Genomic DNA, 23,941 nt, shown 5'->3' with positions numbered 1-23,941 from the left:
GCTGGTTTTCTGCACAGCGCTGGGAGACGGAGGCACCCCGCTGCGGGGTGGGGATATGGAGGAGCAGCAGGGCTGGGGAGGGCAAAAGGGCAAAGCAGGGAGAGGACAGCGAGAGGGGAACTCATAAAAGGCTGATGGGTGGGAAGCAGAGGCAACATGTAACCGGCTGCCGCCTGGCGCCTCCCCGCACTCCCTGGCTCCTGCAGCTCGCAGCGCTGGCCAGAAACGGGACAGGGGTTGGGGCCCCGCTGGCCAAGAGCCAGCACACAGCGGGGGCTGCGCTGACGGACCGGCAGGGGAGTGGCCTGGCCCTGCAGCTTCGCCTCACCACCAGCCTGAGACACCCCCCATCATCGGCCACTGAACCCCCGTACCCACTTGCCACTGGTGGGAGGGCGGCTGGTGAGCAGGGATCCGGCCAGCAGCAGGACGTGCTGGTACTGATGGGGGCCAGGCAGAAAATACAGGACACCTGCAGGAGGGCTTAAATACGGGACTGTCCCCTTAAAAATGGGATGTCTGGTCACCCTATAAGGTGCCACAGGACTCTTTGCCGCTTTTACAGATCCAGACTAACACGGCTACCCCTTCTGATACCTACACATGACCACACTTAAAAGCCAGGTTCTTTATTTATCCACCAAAAAGGGATGTCATGAGTAGCTGTGGTGAAAACTTCCCTACGCAGCTCAACCTGTGTACCTCAACTCTGTCCTGGAGAGGACAAGGTTAGTGGGAAGAGGATATCTATGTCAGTCTCTAGGACTCAGATCATCAAAGGTCTTTAGGTGCTTAAATCCCATGGGAATTAGGCACCTAGATACCTTTGAGGAGCTGGGCATAGGTCCATTTAGTCCTTTGAATGTTACATCCTGAATTTCCAGAAATTAAACATCACCTACCCCGACAATCTACATAAATTAACACCTGTGACGGAGCTCTCAGCAGAGAGACAAAGCATATTTTTTATCATTACTCTTCCTCCTTTGCAATTAAAGGAGTTTGCACAGAGATTTGGTCAGCGTTAGAATCCAACTTTCATTCGGGGGAAAACAGAACTAATTAACACAATGGTTCCCAAGAGATTTTTACCCTCATCTCACTTGAATGTCTGTGGTCTTCAGTTCCTTTACTTAGCTAGAAATGATGCATAAAAAAATACAAAAAAACTTATTCAGGGAACAGATGGCTAGGTCTTTCAGCAGCATTTTGGGTGTCTCCACACCTTCGGGAAAGGGGAGTTTCTGTTCAGTGTGGGCACAGTGCTTTGTGTACACTGTTCTTAGGAGCTGTGACTCATTTTAGTTAACTGAGACCTTGTTGAGCGCGAGAGAGGAAAACTGAGAGCTATACTGTATTGATAAAGGTTATGGTCAACTTAAGATATGTCACAGACAAGGTAGACAATTGAAATATTTACACAAGGAAGACTGAAACCATCATAATCCAACCTCACCCTCTGTAACCAGAAGATGCTGCTTCTAGAGGTGATATTGCAGCACTGGAAATAATCAAATAGAAATGGAGCAACCAAGGAGTAAAGAAGAAACTCTAGTCAGTGTGATTCAGCTCTACTAATCAGCACATGGGATGAGCTTAAGTAGGTGAGAGCAGGGACTTGACAGGGAAAGGCTGTCTATAGTGCTTGTGTGATCACAAACGCCATCCGGACAGCTCACCGATTTCTTGTCTTCCCAGTGGTATGTCAAGCACAAGAAGAGGAATTACTTATGGATGGTTATGGTAGATGTGCCATGAACCAAACAAAGTTCTGAAATGGTGCCTCTCAAAGAGGCTGCTTTGGGCCAACCTGGTATAGAAGTGAAGGATAAGCCTGGCAGAGAAGCTGAGTATTAGGCCACATAAAATAAGACGCAGAAAGATTTGAATGCTGACGTGAAATGGTATGAGCTCTTCAGGCCATTGTAATTTAGAGAAGGGTCTGAACCATTCCCCTGGTTCAGAACACCACTGAAACTAGGGAGACGTTATACCAGATCCAAAGGTTGTGACTCAGACCTGTCTCTAACTTAGTTTAATTTGTTTATAGTGATTGTTTTGTAATTCAGCACAGAGACAGCATGACCCAGTGGACAGGGCACTGGACTGGAAGGAAGGAGACCTGGCTTCTTATTACTGGATTTGTCATTGGCTTGCTATGGGACACTGGGCAAGTCACCTTTTGGGAGCCCTGTTTCCCTTCCAATCCTTTGTCTAGTTTGTCTCTTTAGCCTGTAAGTTCTTCAGAGCAGAGCCTGTTTGTAGAGCACCTAGCACAATGAGGTCCTGCTCATGGTTGGGGCCTGTAGGCGCTATTGTCATATAAATAATTGTGTGTCCTTACATATATGCTTTCTCTATGGATTAAATCATAGTCACCTTGCTCATGTGAAGCCAATGGTCCAGATCTGCAAAGGAAGTGCCTAACTCCTTTTGAAATCAATGGAAATTAGGCTCCTAAATACCTTGGAGGATCTGGGCCCCTAACACTATTTGGGTGAGTAGGATTTGGTTCTGTGTGTCTTGTAAAAAGTGCCTTTTATGAGGCACTGCACTGCAATCACGTTTATTTTCCATATACGGCTTTTACAAAGACACATTTTCCCCCACAACCTTTTTTATTTGATAATGCTACAGTTATAAAACAGATAAAGAGCATTTATTCAACTGCTGTACTGTTTGGCTGACATTTAAAATTTAGTCTCTTCTCTGTCTCTAGACTTTGATTTGAGATGATTTGTGAAAAGCAAATGGATGCATCTGTAACATCGAAATACCTGTCAATGTAATTTCCCCTAATGAAGCAATACAACGGAGACAGTGCACAAGGTGTGTTTTTGCAGAGCAGGTAATAAGCCGTGTTTGAAATTGCTGGGTGTATTGGATGAACATTTCTATGGGTAATCATGCTAGGCAATGGCAATGAAGTGTGTGTTGGAGTGGGATACAAGTGAGGTCCTGGGGGGAAAGGAGAGAGATTTGGGAGGTGTCAGATGGTGAGTAGAGGCCGATGACATAGTGTTGTGACATTGCATCACCCTGGGACTTGTGGCAGCTTGATTCGAATATGGAAACATCACCATCTTGCACTAGAACCTGCTGGGCATTTTGGGGCACCCCCAAATCTCAAAGCTGGAGCCCTAGAAGAATAGCAAGAAGGAGGGGAAAAAACCAAGGCACCCTGAAGACAGCAAAAATAAGGCCAGAGAGCCCTGATGTGTGTGGGGTCGCTGTGGGAGGAGAGGAAAGAAAATGGGAGTTGTATGAAGAGCATTAGCTCAGATTGTGCAATGAGCTTAAGGGAACTTTAATACACTGAATCATTGGCAAGATGGAAACTGCACTTTGGCCGGGAGCAAGCCTGCACATTAATAACTATAATATGCAGAATGCTTAGGCAGGTCTGGCTATATTTATACTTCTGCCTAAAGGAAAGACACTACATAGTTTATATACAATATAAAGTAGTATATCTGTACTGTAACCTACAGCCATAGGAAATATGGAGACAGACTTAGCAATTGTGGGGCTAGCAGCTATTGTCTCTAAAAAAGACAGTATTTTGAAGAAAAACCCCATAATTAACCAGGATGGTACACTGGAATATTTTTTAGCTATATCGACAGGATATACTAAATTTCTGGAGAAATGGAGACACATTCTTAATTCTTTCACAACTGAATGTCACTATGACTTTCCACACAGCCTGCTTACCCACAATCCTTTTTCTGAGAATCTACAGGCCTTACCATTTTGCTGCTTAGTGTGAATGACAAGTCAGATTTCTAAGATCATCTGCTCCAGCCTACAGTTTACCTGACAACCACCAAACCACAGCCAAAGACTATGTTGTCGACCCATTACTGTACAGTAGACAGATATTACCCTATGAGAGTAAGAAGCCTGTATTTGTAAACAGTACGCATGTGTATTCTTGTGCATGTCTTATGGTCCTGGCATTTCACATCACAGTATGAAATTCAGCCTTTCTATACTATAGATCATTTTTGATTAAAACCTGTTGTCCAATATAAATCTCCACCATAATGTAATGAAAGAAGACAGAAACTGTCTATGTTAAAAGTCACAGTTAACAATAACTCTCAAGTGGAGGGACACTATATTAAATTGCTGTAGGCATACTGAACCGGAGGACTTACATTCTTCCTGGCACATATTTGTTTAATTGCACGCAGCAGATCTCAGACCAGGAGTGGGCAGATGGCGAGGGCAGAGCTCCCGTACTGCTCCCACTCACTGCATTGACGGCAGCGGGAGAGGGATTCCCTTGTCCTGCAGCCAGCTGGCAGGCACGAGGCACAACTTCCGTGGTAGGTGTCTCCAGAGCAAATCATTCACAACATAACTAAGCGTTTCGACCAACTGCAGAAAAATCCCCCTTCTCCAGCAGGAGCCTGCTCTGATGTGGCTGGCGTGCCATGCCGCAGCCTGCTGCACCCCAGCCTCAAGTGCAGCTGTGAGCCAGGCTGGTTAAACTCCGTTATCGTTGCACTCATGGATTGCACAGGCTCTCTCTCGAGCTGGCTGCATGCAGCTCAATACAACGGGGGCGGGGGGGGGGGGTGAGTTTGCCCGCTGGGCACTCGGGCTTTCCGTGCAATGCCCAGGCGGGACCCGTGCATGGCAGCTGCAAGGGCGGGGTGGGCAGTAACACCCTGCTCTGGGGCTGGGCTGGATGAAAGGGCCGAGCCTGGAGAGCAGCCGGCGCCGCCGGAGGCGTGATGCCCGCTGAGCCCCGGTTCTGCAAGGCGCCGCCTGACACGGCGCTGCACCGGCCGCTCTCCGGGGCGTGCTGCACAGGACCGGGGGGAGGAGGAGGAGGAGGAGAGGAGGAGGCGGCGTGGCGGGGGGGCGGAGAAGCAGCAGCCGGAGCAGCGGAGGGGAGCCCCGAGCTGGCTGGCCCTGGGCAGAGCCCAGCAGAGGCAGAAGGCGAAGGTAGGTGGCCGCATTGTTGTCCGAGCGGGCGCAGGGAGGCTCGCCCCTCTCCGCAGCGGAGCGCGCAACGAGCCATTGTCAGCTTCCCCCGCAGCCAGGCGTCCCCTCGGCTCGCGCCCAGCCCCAGCCGCCCCCTCCCGGGGGTGGGGGGGGGAGGCCATGGAAATCCGCCCTCCCCCGCCTGGGTGTTGCCAGGAACAATGGCAGGGCGGGGGCGTCCCTGGCTTCGGCCACCCTAGGGCGGCGCCGGCGGCACGGGAAGTTTTGCGGGTTGCAAGGCGTTGCGGGGCTGGGTTTGTTGTTTGTTTGCCTGCCATGCACAGCCAGGGGGCATGTGCTTTGTTGTCAGGGGGGTGTGTGTGGAAGGAGCTGGTGCATTTGCAAGGAGCAGGGAGGGGGGGGAAGGAAGGAAGTTACAATGCAAGAGAATCGGGCCCCTAAGGTTTGGCTGGACAGGCACTTGAAGAGGTGGGGGCTTGCTCCAAAGTCTTTTTTATTTTTTTCTGAAAGGAGAAGGCGTTGCAGGGTTGATCCCCGAGCTTTCCCCTAGCAGCGTGCTGTGTCTCTCTTTTAAAGAGCTGCAGTTTCTCTCCCCCCGCCCCTGCAAGGGGGTGTCCTGCTACTACAGGATTAGACAGTCAGTTCTGACAATGCTGCTGCTTTAATACGACCCGCTCTGTCTGGTCATGTCCCCAGCTTCCAGGAGAACCAGACTCCTTCTCCGGCTGCAGAAGCGGAATACCAGGAGATTTCTTTTGTCTTGCTCCGGCCCGGGTGTCAGATTTATTCCTGGGTGGGGTGATGCCAAACATTCCTCTGATCTGTTAGCACTTGTAGAGAAAAATCATTTTCAACTCTAAGGGTCCTCTCATTATAGATGAAGAATCACCATATCAGGTGCACTGAAGTTTTCCATCAGTGGAAAGTACCCAGACAGCTGTTGGCGGTATCTGTACTGAGAGGAAGCTGATGCTTTAGGAGCCTTCATACTAGCATTATCCCTTACTGGTTACTTTTCTTAGTAATATTCAAGGCAATAGAATAATCTGTAACCTACAGCCCCTCTTTCCCCAGGGGATTAATGTCTGCTGGGACAGAGTGCTTCCACATGGAGGGGAACAATGCAGTGAGCAAATGGTACTTAAAAAATAAAATACAGTTGTACCATTTATACAAAATACTTATGTCTTAATAGGAGTATAAAAGAATTCAAGCAGTGTTTTGAATTCCCTGGTCAGAAGAGGCTGATTACTTATTCATGGTATTTGTTTGTATGTACTTATCTATTTGTTTAAATTCATTATTATTTGCAGCATAGCATTTATATCTGGGTGTGTTGTAAAAGCAAGTAAAACCTGAAAGGACATAAAGGAGTTTAAATGTTACCTCCAGCAATATGAATGTTTTACATTATTTTACTTTTACATTGTAGTCAACGATAAATGTTCATTTCCTATACATAGAAAGTCCCAGGGCTCAGAAAATTTACCAGACACAACCTAAAGAGTAAGTCTGCTATGCTAACCAGCATGAGATGTGCCCAGGCTGTCCCCACAATACCTTAAGGCCACGTTTCCCGTCACTTTAAAGAAATAGTTTTTTGCACTGTATTCATTTGCAGCATAAACCATCTGCTTTCTGTGTACATCCCTACAAACACTTACACATGTGCATACCTACCCTTATCTTTGCACACAAGAGTACATGTTTGTAGGATCAAGGCCTCCTTTAGTTAAAGTGTAACTTAGTGTATATATATTTCCCTTGCTTTTGTTACACTAGCTTTTCCTTGCTGGCCTCATCCCACTTCCTCTTTTCTTTCCTAGAATAATCTCTTTCCCAGTATTGTTTTCAGTGTTTGTTTCCTCTTGTCCTTTTCTTTCTCTCCACCCATTATATCTCTTCCTTTTTTTCCCTACATTAGGTTCTTCATTACATGTTTTCTTCCACTTCTGCCAAGATTGGTCATTCTCCCTTCTACTTCTTTTCTAACTCAGGCTTCCCTGTGCAAGAAAGTTGCCCCAGTTTAGCTAAAAGTGTGATTTTAAACCATTTGAGTCAAACTGCCAAAGGCTCTGTGGACACTCATATTTCAGGGTAGGTTAACTAGATTAGGAACAGGCTTAAACTAAAGCAAAATAAGCTATTCTTAAACTAGAAAAGAATATCTACACCAAAGTTTTCAGCAATTTAACTAAATCTGTTTAAAAACAATATTTAAGTTTAAACCAGTGCAGCTTATGTACCTAGACAAGGCCTCATCTAAATTAGAAACTCAATAGGACATATATCTGTTTTGCATGTTTAGTATATAAAATAAATAGTCACTTTTTCTTTGGGCTCACCCACTTCTTTATATACAAGGTACCAGCTCCTCAGCTGCTGTAAATCAACATGTCTCCATTCAATTCACTAAAGCTATGTCAATTTACAACACCTGAGGAACTGCCCCAAGGTGTGGACAGTGTTATTAGACACCTGGGCTCAGAAAGTATGTAGGCTCCTAACTGCTACTACCTTTGTGGAGCTGGGTCTTTGTAGGTAGAGGATTTAAGTAAAATGATAGGTCCTAGTGAAAACCCAGGCTTCATCTGCTGGGATACCTACCAGAATATTGTCCCTGTAACTTGTTCAGCGTTTCTATCTTTTATATCCTCTCACTAGTAGGAATATGATCAACTTGAAGCTCCTCTTGTCCTGCTGGATTGCGGCAGGAGCTTTCACTCTCTGATTCTCTTTTTCACCCCCTTTCCATTTTTTCTTCAGTCAAGAGCTGCTGTATGGGGGATGGTGGGCTCTGCCTTTTGGTGTTCTTTGTTGAGCCCCGGGCTCTACTTAGAGCTCTTACAGGAGGTAGCCAAGTAAAGTTGACCTGAGTCTTGTCTATTTCACTGCTGGTTGCTTGGTTCCCAATAACAGCAGTGCAAGCCTGTTAAGTTTTTAATCAGTCTTCACTCAGTGGTGGCTTGGGAAAGCTCTGAGCACCTGCTTTATCTGCAGACTGAGGAAGATGATAATAGTATGGTTTTATCCTTGATTTGCATGTGGCTAGGATTTTTCATACCCAGAAGATCAAGAACCCAGAGCTAGCCAGAAAACTTTGAAAATCTTAAAATCAAGTTCTTTTGTGAAACTTTTCTGATTTTTTATTTTATTTTATTTTCTGATGTACTTGATGCTTGGGGTTTTGTTTGTTTTTTAAAGTGAGCTTATTCTGCAGAAGTCAGCAATACATGCCTCAGAAAGATCTGTTTTCCTTTGAGGTGAGTGGATTTTCAAGGTTTCATCTATGCTCTATAGAAATTCACCTTGCTGGTTTCATTGGGCTTCTATGGATGCAGCTGATGCTAGATTGGTCTTTAGTCTTCAGTCTTCTGTTTAATTTTGAGGCATTGAAATCTCCAAAAATGAAATGTTCAATCTCAGGAGCATGCAGTTAGTTAAAAATATACGTTATCTTAATCAAAAGGCAACAACTGTCTAGATATTTTCCTTTCCTTAAACAAGCCCCAGAATCCTTTAATTTGGAAACTTTAGTGGAGCAAATGAATTCCTGACGTCTAACTTGCAGGTGTCTCTCTTTTTCTGTGGCTTTCTGCTACTAGGCTCCTTTTACTTTCATGAAAGCTGGAATGTTTTATGGCCAGTAAAACTACTGATTCCCTAGAACGTGTCTTAGCAGTGGAAGTCGGGGACAGTGGTGTTGCTGGTTGTTGTTTTGTTAGAATTTAAAAAAAAAAAAAAACTTTTAAAGCTCCTTTTGAAAAAAAGTTGGGCTTTTTTTTTTTGTTTTTTTGTAGATGCATAAGAGTTATGAGATTTGTCAATTGTGAACTTTGCTAATGCAAGTCATATAGGTGAACACCATCATAATTATCAGCCTTTCTAGCAGTCTTAACAATGAAGCTATGGACTGGAAAGGGGACATGGAGAATGAATTGTGGCATCCACCTCTACAGCATATAGGAGTTTGGTAATATCCCTTTAAATAGTTTGTGGGTAAAACCCACCCAGATATCATTGGGTACCAAACAACTGTGTTTGCTAACTATATACAAACATACAACTACAAGGCATAGTTACACCTATACACTGCTGCTGGGTTGGGTTAAAGTGGCTTCTGCAGTAGAGGATAGGGAGTCATCCTAGCTGGCTCACAAACTATTTAAGGGAATGCCACCCAGTTCCTGTACACTGCACACACATCTATCTCAAAAGATGGTCCTTTGAGGGACAGTGGGTGGGTGGACTAAGACAGGAATGGGGGAGGGAACAAGGGGTGGGGTGACCTAGGGAATCCGGCAGTACCCTTGGATAAAAGAAGACTTCAGGGGCCAAATTCATCCATGCATACACAGATGCCACTCCCCTAGATGAGTTGGGAAAATCCACTAAATGGTTGTGTAAGTTCAAGTGGGGTATAAATGAATTAGAGGGTGGGACAAGTTATGCCATCTTACCATTTACAACCATTTTCAGACCCTTTCTATCAGCCATGTGTCACTGATGCTGTAAATCAAAGATGAACAGGGTCCCCCGGAGCTCTTACTAGCTTAAAATCCTCCATCAAAAGGTGTGAGGATGGGAAAATCAAAGGTGTGTTTTTAAGTTTACAGCTATAGTTTTATGGCAAACAGTTAGGTTAATTTATCTCTGGATGTTTCAGCTGTACTCAGAACCTGGGGAAAAAACAAGTTGGAGGCTGGATTCCGCTTCAGAAAACTTGGACCCATATTATAGTGGAGTGATAGTTGCACTCCATTTATAATCACAATTTGTTAGCATTTGTTGTTGGGTGCACATGGCTTAGAAAAGTTGTGATCTTGGTTCTTAGGGTGGGGTGATCAGAAATGGGGCCCTTTGTCCTTTAAGCCTTCTGGATCACAATTGTATATGTTATAACCCATTTAGTGAGTTACGAAATGCAGCTATGTGTAATGACTAGCATTTAGGGTCCTATTCCACTAACCATTCAAAGCGGTAAACAATGCATATTAATTGTAACTCTGTGTGGAGATAAGATGTGGTGGTATATGCTAGGTAGGAAGGCCCATAACTGAAGAAATATTAACATTTCCATTTTGATATCAAGTAGCAAAGCCTACAGGCCTCAAAGTGGTGTGGTATCATTTGTAAAGGTGTCATATAGGTTTTAACTTTAAATGGTTAAATTTAAGGTCAGAGGAGGTTTAACTTGGATTGCCCTGATTTACACTGGCGTGATGCTGTTGATTTAAATGAGTTACACCTGATTTACAGCACTGAGTGAGAAGAGAATAAAGCCATACATTCTTTGTACTGTACCTCTTAGCTAAAGAACTCCACCTTGTTCTAGACGGCATTCTTTGAAAGGATAATAGATACATTTGAACCTAGCATCCAGCTGTGCATGAGAGGCAGTGGAATGTCCATAATTGGAGATAGTCAAGGCTAGACTAGACACTCCTATTGGGAATTCATTAGAAATAATTATGCCAGACATCACAGTGCACGGGAAGGAGGAAATGACCTACCAGAGAGCCCTTCCAACTCCAACGACGCTTTGAAAATGCCAATGTCTTTCATTGCTTCTTCCGCTCCATGCTGATTTCAGCTGACAGCTTCAGCATAGGCCCAGACAAGGGGTTGACCAGTGATGTCAGCTGCTGTCTCTTTGTTGCACCTGACTGAACCAATCAGATAAACTCGGTCAGTGCAAAGAATCTGCGTGAACCAGATATGTGTGGATGGGAGAGTTCTGAGAGCTGAAGCTTGCAAAATGAAAACCTTGCTTGCCAGAGCTATGGAATAGCTCTGTGTCCATCACTCTGTCTGTGTGCTTTCAATTAATATAAACAGGGTTACCGGCTATATATATTTTTTGGGGGGTTATAACCCAAAATCTAAAAATTAGCAAATGCATGGAAATGTATTTCTGAAATAGGTAATGTTTGTATTTTATTGCAATATCACTGTAAAACGGGCTTCTTCGTATAGAAATTCCTATTACAATATTGAATGTAAAGATTTGCCTGTTGCACAGCAAATTTAATGAAACACCCACATTTTGCTTAAGGATTTTGGGATCCTGATCAGCTAGGGAGAACTGTAGAACGTCCATAGTCACATGACCTCTCAAGAGCTTTGTAGATGGCCAGGCCACTAGAGAATGGGCTGATTGAAGAGAGGTGGAGGTGGAACACCTTTTGGTTTTCTAATCAGAGGTTCAGATAAACCAGTACAAGCCATATGGATATCCAGACATATGATTAAATCAAGCACAGCGTATGGTAACTAGGTCAGTGGGTATTACAAAGAGATATTCATGCAGCTCAACTAACATTCCAAAAACACATCAACATTTCATAAAGACATTGCTTATCTACAATAGCAGCGTCCAAGCCAGCTTAGAATATGTACAGCTGGGTGGTGTGTGTGGGTTTTTGTTTTTTTTTTTAAAAGGGGTCAACACTTTGCTTCCAATACAATGCTTACGTGCAGCGGAGAGGCTCTTAATGTTGGATCCAGCCAATTCAAAACATTAACCTTCTGCAGCCCCTTCCCCAAACATGTTGCATCAGTGCTTTCAGCAACGGTTAACAATGCCGTGGTTAAATGGGATGGGTTATAAAGAGCAGATGAAAAAAGCTTTCAGCACTGTCAAATGCACTACCTTGAAACTACAGGAATTTCTGGAAAATGTGTAATGGACATTGAATGTTTACACACTCCTGCTTCAATCAGCCTTTCATGTGATTTTTAATTTATAGCTTAGTCAACCCTTCTTGATTTCTCAGAGTAGGATTGTGTATGTGAGTTAATATTAATGTGTGAGAGCTTCTGCTGGGAGACTATATCCTGTTCTTTGATGGTTGGATGGTATCTAGAACAGCTAAAAAAAGTTCCAGATCTTGATTTGCTGTCAAAACTTCAATGCAAAGAAAGGAAATAAATTTTGAATTATCTTTCACCACCTCTAACTATATCCAACTGCTAGAAATAGATAAGGAACATATGGCTTGTTGTCTTAGAAGTGGGCTCCTGGTCCATGATGATGGCTCCTATGGTGCTAAAATAATTTAAGGGTTACTGTGCAAATTGTTGGGCCGAAAAAAGGTACATAGCGCTATCCTAGAAACATAAAATGTAGAGATGATAGACATTTTAAATCATCTTCTTCTATCTCCCTACCAATGCAGGAATAATTAGGATTGTCAAAGGAGCTACTTAGCGCTTACAAGGGAAGTTAGGTGCCTAAATCCTTTGGGATTCTTTTGACTGTTCAGCCCTAGAGTTTTGTCCAAACTAACTTTAAACTGCACTCAATTCCTTTGAGACAGAATTCCACAGGCGGAATTAATCTTTCCTACATAATGAATCCATTCCCTTTTTAGTTCAGTATGTAGCAGAGATTGTTTACAGATTGTGTTTAATAATTGTATGGCCTTCTTAACAAACAAACAAAAAGCTGCATGTTAACTTCTAGGCTAGCACTCCTGCAGTCAGTTTTTTGTTTGTAGTTGGAGAGCAGCAAAATAAAAGATTTTTAGGTGATTCTCTCCCCTCCCCCACCAAATCAATATCTTAACCGTGTGGATCTTTTTGATGTGTCTCCCTCCCCCCCTTTAGGATTTAATGCCCTGAAAATACATTTTATTGCCAAGCCATTGACAAAAAGATACTAGACCAACGGTGAAATCCTGGTTCCACTGAAATTCAATGGAAGTCTTGCCATTTGACACTACAGCCAGTATTTCACTGTACATTTATTTTGCTTTATTGTTAGAATTGTATTGGGTTTTATTAAAATGATATACTAATCATACAGTAATATTTTACTAGTGATAGAGTGAGGATTACTGTTGACTTAGGCAAGCAGTATTGGAGGGAGAATTTAAAGTACTTTATGCCACCCTGGATATTTCTCTGAGCTGGGCACTAACCTTTCGCAGGTATATCTGGAAATTCAGAAGCCTGCTTTGTAGTATATGCTAACCTCAGTTGACATTGTAATGCCCTCTGCAGCTATTATGTCAGAAGCGTACAAGAGCACCATTCTACTATGATTCTCCTGCTGTGGTTGGACTAGTTATGGCATGGGAGCTTTAATGATGTCATTTCAAGTGCATCTCAATTATCCTTGGTTTCTGATGGCAAAATTGGAGTCCTACCACTGCTTTCCTTCTCCTGTATTCCTGGCTCTTCCCACTATTGTTTAAATAATCAGTTTGTCTGGACCTGGCTTTTCTTTTATTCCAAAACATGCTGACATTTCTCTGCTGCTACTTTTTTCCACATTCTCCTTCCACGTTCTCCATGTCTTGAACCGTCAAAGAAACAATCCAATTGAGCATTGCCAAATGAAGCTACTCCGCTAGATCTGACTGTATAGCAAAGGTTTCTCTCCACTCTGACCATTGCAGAAGATGAGGTGTGACTAGATGAGAACAGGCTGGACAGAGGTGAAAATGTTTTTCCAAACCTTCAGCATGATCTTTGATGCTTGTACAATACAACAATACGACTGGAGCTGCACAAGTCAAAAATGAAAATGGTTCCCATCCCAAAGAATTTCTAAACTTCAAGACAGATGTAGGCAAGACATGCCTCACTGGGAAACCAAAGGAAGGAGGTCACTTGAAAATGTTTGCTTCTCTAATGTAAATTTGTCTTTTAACTTAAAAAAATTCATCAAACAGGATTGCGTTTCCCAGTCTGCTAACGTTCCACTTGTGCATTGTCACAAGAAGAACCCCAAGCAGGGAAACAGTTACTTCAGTTTATTAGTGAAGCAGATGCGAACTGGGTCTCTAATTATACAGCAGTGTGGGAATCCAATCCTAAAAAGACTTAATGTTACACATCTGAACAATCCCATTGACTTCCATGGCTCTATTCCTGTGCATAAAATTAAGCACATATATATATATATATACTTATTTTCAGGATCAACGCCTAAGAGCAGATTCAGGTCCCAAGGCAAATTTAAATGAACTAAAATGTTGTTGACGCTTTTTCAGTAAAACCAATTTACTGCATCTATGTTTCACATTGAGCAGAGATATGAAAATTGGAGCTTCAAATGGAAATGCTGCATCACAGATTGTTTATAATTTACACAATCAAGTATTTAAATAAAGTAAAATAAAACCATTTTAAAGAACTTGCCCCAGAAAAGGAAATGTGGTGGAAAATTAATGGAGTCTAAGGTGCTTTGATTGCCAAAACCTAATTGGAGTTTTATCAGAAACATCTTTGCTATTAGAGGTAACTTAGTGAAAAGAGAGGCTTTTAACACAGCAAATATGTGAGAACTTCTAGAAAGCAGGGACTCAAATTTCCCCCTCCCCCTGCTGCAAAAAAACAAAAAGATTGAGCCGGGTAACTAATGGAAACTTGCCTAGCTTCTCTATTGCCTCATTCTTCTTGAAAGTAGGATGTATTTCTTACTAGCATAATGAAGTGCTCAGTTATCAAGCAGGGGAAAGCTGCCTTTGCCAAGGAATGTTTGGACCAGGTTACTTTTCCTGATCATTACAGCATCAAAACCATATTCTGAAGCTATTCATTTGTATCTGTTTGACAGCCCTGGAGAATGAAGTCTTGTTTGTCAACGGAGCATGGATTAAACTATGGCCGCCTGTCAATATGCCTTCTCACTAACCATGTGAGACTACTTCTCTGGGTAAAAGGATAATTCACTTACCACATCTATTAGTCCTTGCCTTCTCTGCAGAGACAGCCAATTGGGGTGGTTGTGGGTATCCCTTCCTCATAGAAACTGATTGAGACAAGTTGTCATCTAGTAGCAATTTTCAGTCACTGATTTGAGGTGGTTTTGAACCAGGGACTTCGCAGGCGGTAAATGGGTCCCAGTTCTCTGAGCCACTCAGATCTCTGGCAACTGTAGTATGTGGTAAGTGCTTACCAGAGTTTTAGTGTAAACTATCTGGTGTTCTTGTCAGGTTCACACTAACTGCTCTTCTGGCTGCCGAACATTCAAAGTGCCCTCACTTCATATCTGCAACGAGGAGGGTTTGTCATGGTGTATATCAACACCGGTCGACAAATCTTTGAATACATCTGGGGAGAGGAGATCTACTGAACTGTTCACCTCATTGGCAAAGGGGCAGGTTGCGAGTGAAGTGGAGGCTGAAGTGTCTGGTTTGGAAGAGAAGAACAGCATCTCTTCGTGTAAAAAAGCCTGAATCAAAGCAGCACATTCAGGCTAAAGTAGGACCAGGCTTTAATCCCGTTGTGGAGTCCAGCCTCATCGGAACTCTTAATTACCTATTTCACTTCGCTAACCCCATTCCCTCCCCTTAGTACATTAGGGACTGGCTTTTAATAGAGTTGTTTAAACCAGGGACCCTCAGCCTGAATCTTTGTATTCTTTAACCTAATCCCTTCCCCCTCTTTATACAGGCAAAGTCTGTCTTTAGTAAGGCATTAACTCCTCGTCTCCCAGGAGTTACACCTTGTCACAGTGCCCGTTGGGATAAGTTACACCTGTTTGCCCATTCCAGTGAAAGAAATCCCTTTGCTTGCATTTTACATACCCCAGTATAATTCAAATGGAGCCTGAGCTGCTCGGGAACTTTCAGACGAGAGGCATGTTTTGCATCAGGCACGCTTAACAGGCATTTATTTGCTTGAGTAGTGCCCTAAATAGAGTTGTGTGGGATTTGAGTGACAAGTGAATAGGGCCTTTTTGTTACGTTTAATTTTGACACCTAGTGCTTTTCTTTTTATCTAACTACATTCTAGTATTGGGCTAGGTGTCTAGCTTCACTTGGCGTTTCTTCTAACGTGTAATTTTCTGTGTGTTTCGTGGTGCCAGAGTCCTGCACTCCCATCATCTTATAATGAACATGACTTAGAATTATCTTATAAGAATCGCTAGACACTGGTGGAGGAAGCACCGAATAATACTCCAAGGATGCCAAATTAGAAGGAAAATGGCAGATCAGCAGGATGCTGCAAGGCAGTCTTGTGCACTGGGTGGATGATAAATACTGAAATCCCGGGGGGACTGAATTGACTGTGGGGTGTGGGGGCACTTCGTAAGGGGATACAGAGCCTTTCGCTTCTAGGTTTGTGGTCTGAGGCCAGGGCTAGAAGAGGATCTTGATAAATGGAGAGATTTGGAGAGACATGGGCTCAAAATAAGCAGGGGCAAAACAGAGTATATGGCTGGGGTTCTCAAACTTCATTGCACCGCGACCACCTTCTGACAACAAAAATTACTTCATGACTGTAGGAGGGGGGACCGAAGCCTGAGACAGCCCGAGCCCCACTGCCCCAGGCAGTGGTCCTGCAGCCTGAGCCCTGCCACCCAGGGCTGAGGCCCTTGGGCTTTGGCTTCAGCCCTGGGCAGTGGGGCTTGGGGACTGGAGCGCTTGGGGAAAATCTCTACTTGGTTACCACAAGTGTGCATTGCTCTCTTCACATTAAGGGAGAGGTGGACTGAGTGTTAAACCCGTATACTGGCCAGATTTGACCAGGGCAGGAAGATACTGCTCTAGGGTCCTAGGCTGAGTAGCTGGTGGTCAGAGAGCCTGTGTGTAATCTGCAACTGTGTCTCTACCTGTAAGAATGCTGCTGAAAGTGCAGGCTGGAGGGCTTTGCAGCTTGTCACAGCAGTTCAGTGTGAGAGGGAGTCCAGGCTGGTGAGTTAGAGGGCTCAGTAGTACCCCAGTTCCAGGTGGAACCCCAGGGTGAACCCATCACACTACATGTATGCGTAATTCAAATATCCGTTTTTTTCAGAGTTTGCATGTGACTGGAGGTGGGGCAGTTTCCCGCTTAAAGTGCGTTTTAAGATGATCCATGGAGCGCTATTGAGCAGCCTTCTTCATGATATAAACTAGAACACCAAGAATCCTGTTGTTTCACCAGGGTCTGGAGCACACTAGACCTCTGTTTGGGGTGGGTAGGTATGATATCTCAGGATTATTTCATCCCCTGCCCCAGGGGTAGGTCGGTCGTACATGCGCTATTTAAGTAGGGAGGTGTTTGAGGTGGTGATAGAAGTATTGTTCTACTCAGAATACAACTGAATCTTAATACTCCTGAAGAAAAGATATGTAGATATAGAGAGAGATAGATACAGATATATATAATGTCAGATTTTCTTTGGTTATGAGCTGAGGAGGAGGACAGTGTGTGCGTGTGAGAGACGGGGAGTGTTTGTGTAACTCTCTGGCAAGTGGGTAGTGAGCTGCAACACACTCAGAACTATGGATGGTTTGAGAGTAGCAGCCGTGTTAGTCTGTATTCCCAAAAAGAAAAGGAGTACTTGTGGCACCTTAGAGACTAACCAATTTATTTGAGCATAAGCTTTCGTGAGCTACAGCTCACTTCATCGGATGCAACTAACCAAGTCATTTATTTTAGGAGTTCATGGGCTACCAAAATGCCATTAAACAGGAAAATGCTTAGAGCAGTCTCGTCGTCTCTATGAAGCTTGTTTAACTCCGTAAGGTATTCTCTTCCCATCATGTGATGGTGACCATCTTAACCCACATAGGGGATTGAACAGGGATCTCTGGAGCTAAAGGTATAAGCCTCTGGAGCCAAACTCTGTAACAGACTCATATCTTCTGTGGCTTGGGTGCAGACAAGGGCACATTACACTCTCTGACCAGTGGGTTATATACTTACTCTGGACAGAAAAAGCTTGTCCCAAAGGCCTGAGGCACACAACAGTTTGAATTCCAGGTGAGCCCACCTATCTGATGGCTGCTATCTTGGACTGAATCAGGAATCTTCAGCATTAAAGGTGTGTATCTCTATGACTTGAGCTAGAGAAGCAGGCCCACAACTTACATGATGGGACACTAGATGGGGAGGTCTCTGAGTTACTACAGAGAATTCTTTCCCAGGTGGCTGGCTGGTGAGTCTCATCCACATGCTCAAGGTCAAACTGATTGCCATATTTGGGGTAGGGAAGGAATTTTCCCCCCAGGTCAGATTGGCAGAGACCCTACGGTTTTCTGCCTTCCTCTGCAGCATGGGGCAGGGGCCACTTGCAAGTTTAAAACTAGTGTAAGTGGTGAATTGTCATTTGAAGTCTTTAAACCATGATTTGAGGACTTCAATAACTCAGCCAGAGGTTGGGGTCTATTCCAGGAGTGGGCGGGTGAGATTTTGTGGCCTGCAAGAGGTCAGACTAGATGATCATGATGGTCCCTTCTAGACTTAAAGTCTCTGACAGCCACCATCTTGGCTGGCACCAAGACCTGAACTGGAGACCTTTAAGGATAAAAAAGGATTCACTGCTTGAGCTAAGGAGCCAGCCTCCATAGTTCGATGAAGTTTGCTGTAGCTCACGAAAGCTTATGCTCAAATAAATTGGTTAGTCTCTAAGGTGCCACAAGTCCTCCTTTTCTTTTTGCAAATACAGACTAACATGGCTGTTACTCTGAAACTGGTTAGTAAACTGTAATTCTGACTGATGAATGGTGGTTCTCTACAGAACAGGCGAAGTCTGCAAATAAACTTCAGGGTAGCAGAAAGAAGTATAACAAGAAATATTTGAAGGGTGCAAACATCAATGCAGACAAAACTATTCAGGATAGTTTTTAAGGAAGTGTAACTGCAATGGCATGAAGTTTAAGAGAAGCAGAAAATACAGGTCCACTAGTACATAACTTGGAACTGTGTTAGGAAGGTCTTCAGAATGGCTACCTCTTTGAGGAATAGATATGTTGTTTTTTTTAAAGTGTGAGTTAGAGCTGTGGCTTTAAAATAAACTAGTGTAGTAGAACGCTTTTGGGTCCTGACCTTGTAAGCTGATCCATTTGGGTGGACCCCTGCACCTGTAGAGAGCCGTCTTCAGTAATTCTAAGGAGCAAATCTAGTTACTGTTTTTTAAAGTGGTTTTGTGCATGTAAGTTTGGCTTTCAGTAGGTTTCCGCTTTGGTATTTCCGTTGATAAACGGAGCCATATGTAATTATCGCTGCTAAGCCCTTCTATTGAGGCACTGCACGTAGCAAAGGCATATAAATGAAATGTAGCCTTCTCGGTTACATAATTTGTAAAAGGGAGAGTGGGGAAATAAAGGCATCTGCTAGTATTTCTTTGTATCTTCTGTGCCCAGTTAGTTCTCCCCTTCCCCCACACAAGAAGGAATTTTTTTCAAAAGATGCTTACTGGGGAGAGTGGGGGTGGCAAGTTAGGAGGAAAGGGTCCGTTATTTAAACCTGCCCAGCCCATTCGTTGTTAGTTCTTCCTATAGAAATTACCTATAGAATTTCCTGTAACATGGCAACACCAACACAGTTGAAGTATGTCTGCTTTGAGTTAGGCACAAATATAAGAAATGAAATCCTCGTTAACTGGGTGGTACCTATACCCAGGAGAGTAAGCGGTATTCTATCCGGTCCCCTCTGTCTGTTCCTAACATAGACCAAAATAAGCCTGGTTTGAGCCAGAATAAGGGTCCATACAGCATTTGCACCTGATTACTACATTAATTTAAAATAACACCTTTCTTCAAACTGGTCTAACTCTGCCTGCAGATAAGCCCTGAGTCACTTAACCTCTCTGTGCATCAGTTTATTCCTCTTAAAACAAGCAGTCCGGTGGCACCTTAAAGACTAACTGATTTATTTGGGTATAAGCTTTCGTGGGTAAAAAACCCACCTCTTCAGATGCATAGTTTATTCCTCTGTAAACTAGGAACTAATAATATCATCTACTCAGGGGTCTTCATTATGGTTTGTAATGCTCTTGTAGACCACCGGATATATGCTCTGTAAGTGTGAAGTCCTCTAGTACCGCGCTGACAATGGGGTTTCAAATGCCTCTAACAGCTTTTTAAAATCAAACACTGAACCTTGTACTACAAGGGAATTGTTGGGCCCCAAGTCTGCAGATGGCTCTGAGTGCAGGGTTCCGTTGACTTTGATGTGGTTCTGTGTAGGAGCAGGAATCCTCCTGCCCTGAGTCCCTACTTCACAGGGATGTTGTAAGGATACTTCCCTCCCCCCCCCCCCCCGTGTTTTTTTTTTTTTTAGTGGTATAGTTCTACTGGCACAATCCCTAGTGTGAGAGTTGTACCAATATAAAGATGTCTTTATACCAGTATAGCTTTCCCCCCTTCTGATACAGGACTAAACTACACCAGTACAAAGTTGCTTTATACCAATGTAAAGCCCACGCTAAGGGGGTTGTATCACTTTAACTGTATTGGTATAGTTAAAAGGGGCACAACTTTCTTATGCAGACAGCCTAAGATATGCAGCGTTGTTGCAACTGCATTGGTCCCAGGATATTAGAGAAACAAGGTGGGTGAGGTAATATCTTCTGTTCGGTGAGAGGGGCGAGGTTACCCGGACCACCTCTTCACGTCAAGAGCTCTGTGGGAGCTCGAAAACTTGTCTTCCTCATCCACAGAAGTTGGCTCTATAAAAGAGAACCAGTTTGGGGATTGGTGCAGAAGTGAATAGGAGGCCACTGAGCAATAGGTTCAGCTAGCTTCCATGTAACTAATTTGTGGAGTAGAATCCTAATTACGCTCCTGCTTGGTCACACAAGTTTTTTAGTATTTGCCTGAATTCTGGAGAACTTTGTATGCAACGTGCAATTAGAAAACCGTGCATACGAAGGAAACTTTGTGTGGAGTTCTGTGGACTCTGAGTAGCTTTATGACCATGAACATCCGGAACATTTTAGGAAGAGCAGCAATTGGTTCTGCTTTTATTCATTCAAATCTTGGCCTTGTGCATGCTGTGGCTCCCATCCCAATCCAACAAGTTGAAAGTAAATATCACACTTCAACATGTGTCTGGGGGTGGGGGGGAGATTTGTATAAGAGGACTAGGAGAGAGAAGTAGCTGCTGAAATCAGTGGTGCCAGCAGGCAGGCCTGTTTGATGGGATTTCTTTTTTATGACAGCAGGTGTCTCCTCCTTTCTTGGCGGGGGAGGGGAATACATGGAGTTTGCTTTTCTAAGGGAAAAGCAAATCAGACAAACCAATAACAAGAAAATGTTGGTGCATTTCTTGTGTGTGTGTGTCATTATTTAGAGTGCAGTGTCTCATTTTTCTGTTGTTTGTAGTTGTTAAACCTACTATAAAATCCTCACACCTTCCATACTGTATCTATGTAATTTATGTGCAACTATCCTGTGTACTAATGAAACTCAACTAAATAAAGGTTCCAGGCCGGTTATTCCCTCGGTATTTTCTGTACTAGTATAAAATAAAACTTAACGTATTGGCATTAGCGGAGGGGGAAATATTATGGCACAAATATGAAGCATTGATGCTCTCTGTTTACCACTTCCAAGAAGCTGGAGCCCAATCTGCTCTCATTTAAGTCAGTGGATATACACTTAAAGAGCCCTATATTAAAGTTCACACTCAACAAAGAAAACATCAGTGGAAAATGACTCAGGTGAAATTCAATGAGCAAGGATTTCACCCATTATCAAGACAGCTGAGTTGCTATATTAGGTCCCAATCCTGCAGTGAGCTCTATGTTGGCAGACCCCATTGCAGGATCAGAGCCACAGAAACATTTACCTTAGCCACGTTTTATTTCATGACTTCATGGTTGCCTTAGTATTGATTCCTGCGTTTATGCTGGTGTATCCGAGACTGGAATTGGGCCTATGCAATGCCTTCTTCCCCATGCCACTACGTTCCTTGTGGCATCGTATGCTCATTTCTTCTTCATGAGAACACCTAGTAAGCAGAAATAGCCTTTCCTGTACACATGGCTTTTTAGGTTCTGGCTTTCAAAGAACAGTTGAAGGAAGCAGCGTGTTAAGATCATAATCATATTTGTGTGGCATTGTGGATACAATGCAAAAAGTTTTCTTCCTAACCTCTACTGCAGCATGACATGTTTCTTCTGGAAATAGTGCTTGGCCAAACAGTTGGTAAACTAGACTTGCAACTTAAGGTATCTTAAGATTCCTTATTAAGAAATAGAGGCAGGAGATAGAAAATAGAATATTATGAAATGGCTGGTAGTCCTGACCTCAGTTTTTAACTAAGTTTGTTGTTTCCAAAAAGAATGGTCTCTTCCGACCATCCTAAGAGTTGATGGAGTAATAGGAGAGAGGGAGACTATTTCCTGTGAATGATTGCATTGTGCTTCACCTAGGGATCAAGCATTGGTTTAGCTTCATCTCTCTTTAGTCTTCTCAAACAATCGAAGTTAAAGGAAAAAAATAAATGACAGCATGTTCTCTATACAGGATGGAGGTAATCAGTCAGTTATGGAGAACAAAGGAAGATTTCCACATCAAGGCAATATAAATCCAGTGCCGGTTTAGCATGCTGGTCTTTATGATTGTGATTCTAATGCTGAGATATGAAAAAAGGGACTGGAGACTTGATATTTTAAAACATGGTGCCTGGATAGGTTGTAAAAGTAGGAGAGACCTGTAGTAGGAGGATTGAGGTGATTATACCTCTAGGATAGAACTACACAGAGTTTCCGAAGAAATGATTATCCAAAAGCAGTGTAATCCCATTTCCTAATTAATAAAAATTGCAGCGGATCATTAAAATGTATGGCAACAAATACATTACCTTTGTACTTACTGCCTGGGAGCCCTAATGAACAGGCAAACCTTACGGGTTTTATTCAGTACCTTGAAAAATTTCAGTATGCCTTAAATATTAAATAAAACCCATTTGTCTTCACAACAGTGTATGTGATCAAACGCTCTTCAAAGCTAAAGTCCAGTGACGACTGTAGGACTTGCCATGCTGGATCGGATCAGTAGTCCATTTAGTTTAGTAATCTGTCCCTGACAATAGCCTGAAGCAGAGCTCTGTGTAAGATCAAAAGTTTGTCTCTCTCACCAGCAGAAGGTGGTCCAATAAAAGGTATCATCACCTTACCCATCTTGTCTCTTGAATATCTTGCGACCAGTACAGCTACAACACTGCTAATAATGATAGCCACTAAAGGCTGCTTCAGAAAAAGGTTCAAGCAATCCTGAATTAGGATTTCATTTACCCCCAGGGAAAGTTCCTTTCTAACCTCCATTAGTGAGAAGCTGACTCCTGCCCCAGAAGTGTGAAGGCTTAGATCCTTTCTAAAACTCTTGGCTTTACTTTAATCCTTGTTCTTACTCTGGCCTTTTTTGAGTACCCCAGGGGCATGAAAACTCCGGGATTTGGTTTGAGTTTGGTAGGCCACACACAGATACCTAGCTTCAAACAGCTGATAACAATAAGAAACATGTTGTTTCTTAAAATATACGTAAAAGAATAAATGGACACAAATCAGATGTCAAGAATTATAACATTCATAAACCAGTCATAATTCATAATTATAACATTCATAAACCAGTCGGAGAACACTTCAATCTCTCTGGTCACGCAATCACAGACATGAAGGTCGCTATCTTAAAACAAAAAAACTTCAAATCCAGACTCCAGCGAGAAACTGCTGAATTGGAATTCATTTGCAAATTGGATACTATTAATTTAGGCTTAAATAGAGACTGGGAGTGGCTAAGTCATTATGCAAGGTAGCCTATTTCCTCTTGTTTTTTCCTACCCCCCCCCCCCCCCCAGATGTTCTGGTTTAACTTGGATTTAAACTTGGAGAGTGGTCAGTTTAGATGAGCTATTACCAGCAGGAGAGTGAGTTTGTGTGTGTATGGGGGTGGGGGGGATGTGAGAGAACCTGGATTTGTGCAGGAAATGGCCCACCTTGATTATCATACACATTGTGTAAAGAGTTGTCACTTTGGATGGGCTATCACCAGCAGGAGAGTGAATTTGTGTGTGGGGGGGGTGGAGGGTGAGAAAACCTGGATTTGTGCTGGAAATGGCCCAACCTGATGATCACTTTAGATAAGCTATTACCAGCAGGACAGTGGGGTGGGAGGAGGTATTGTTTCATATTCTCTGTGTATATATAAAGTCTGCTGCAGTTTCCACGGTATGCATCCGATGAAGTGAGCTGTAGCTCACGAAAGCTCATGCTCAAATAAATTGGTTAGTCTCTAAGGTGCCACAAGTACTCCTTTTCATG

The 23,941-nt window shown here is 43.3% G+C and overlaps 2 protein-coding genes across 3 annotated transcripts in view; one reads left to right on the top strand and one right to left on the bottom strand.

Moving 5' to 3' along the window:
* Positions 1-4,441, bottom strand: part of MITF (melanocyte inducing transcription factor) — a 245,109-nt gene extending 240,668 nt beyond the window's left edge. Inside the window, exon 1 of the mRNA XM_048859195.2 lies at positions 4,161-4,441. The gene's annotated coding sequence lies outside the window, so the exon portion shown is untranslated. The remainder of the gene's footprint in view (positions 1-4,160) is intronic.
* A 426-nt stretch (positions 4,442-4,867) lies between these two features.
* Positions 4,868-23,941, top strand: part of FRMD4B (FERM domain containing 4B) — a 207,768-nt gene continuing 188,694 nt past the window's right edge. Inside the window, exon 1 of one of the 2 annotated variants that reach the window (XM_048857685.2) lies at positions 4,868-4,956. The gene's annotated coding sequence lies outside the window, so the exon portion shown is untranslated. The remainder of the gene's footprint in view (positions 4,957-23,941) is intronic. The other variant, XM_048857684.2, reaches the window with a different exon arrangement.

Source organism: Caretta caretta, chromosome 7, assembly GCF_965140235.1.
Source record: "Caretta caretta isolate rCarCar2 chromosome 7, rCarCar1.hap1, whole genome shotgun sequence".
NCBI lineage: Eukaryota > Metazoa > Chordata > Testudines > Cheloniidae > Caretta > Caretta caretta.
This window is presented reverse-complemented; position numbering and strand designations above follow the sequence as displayed.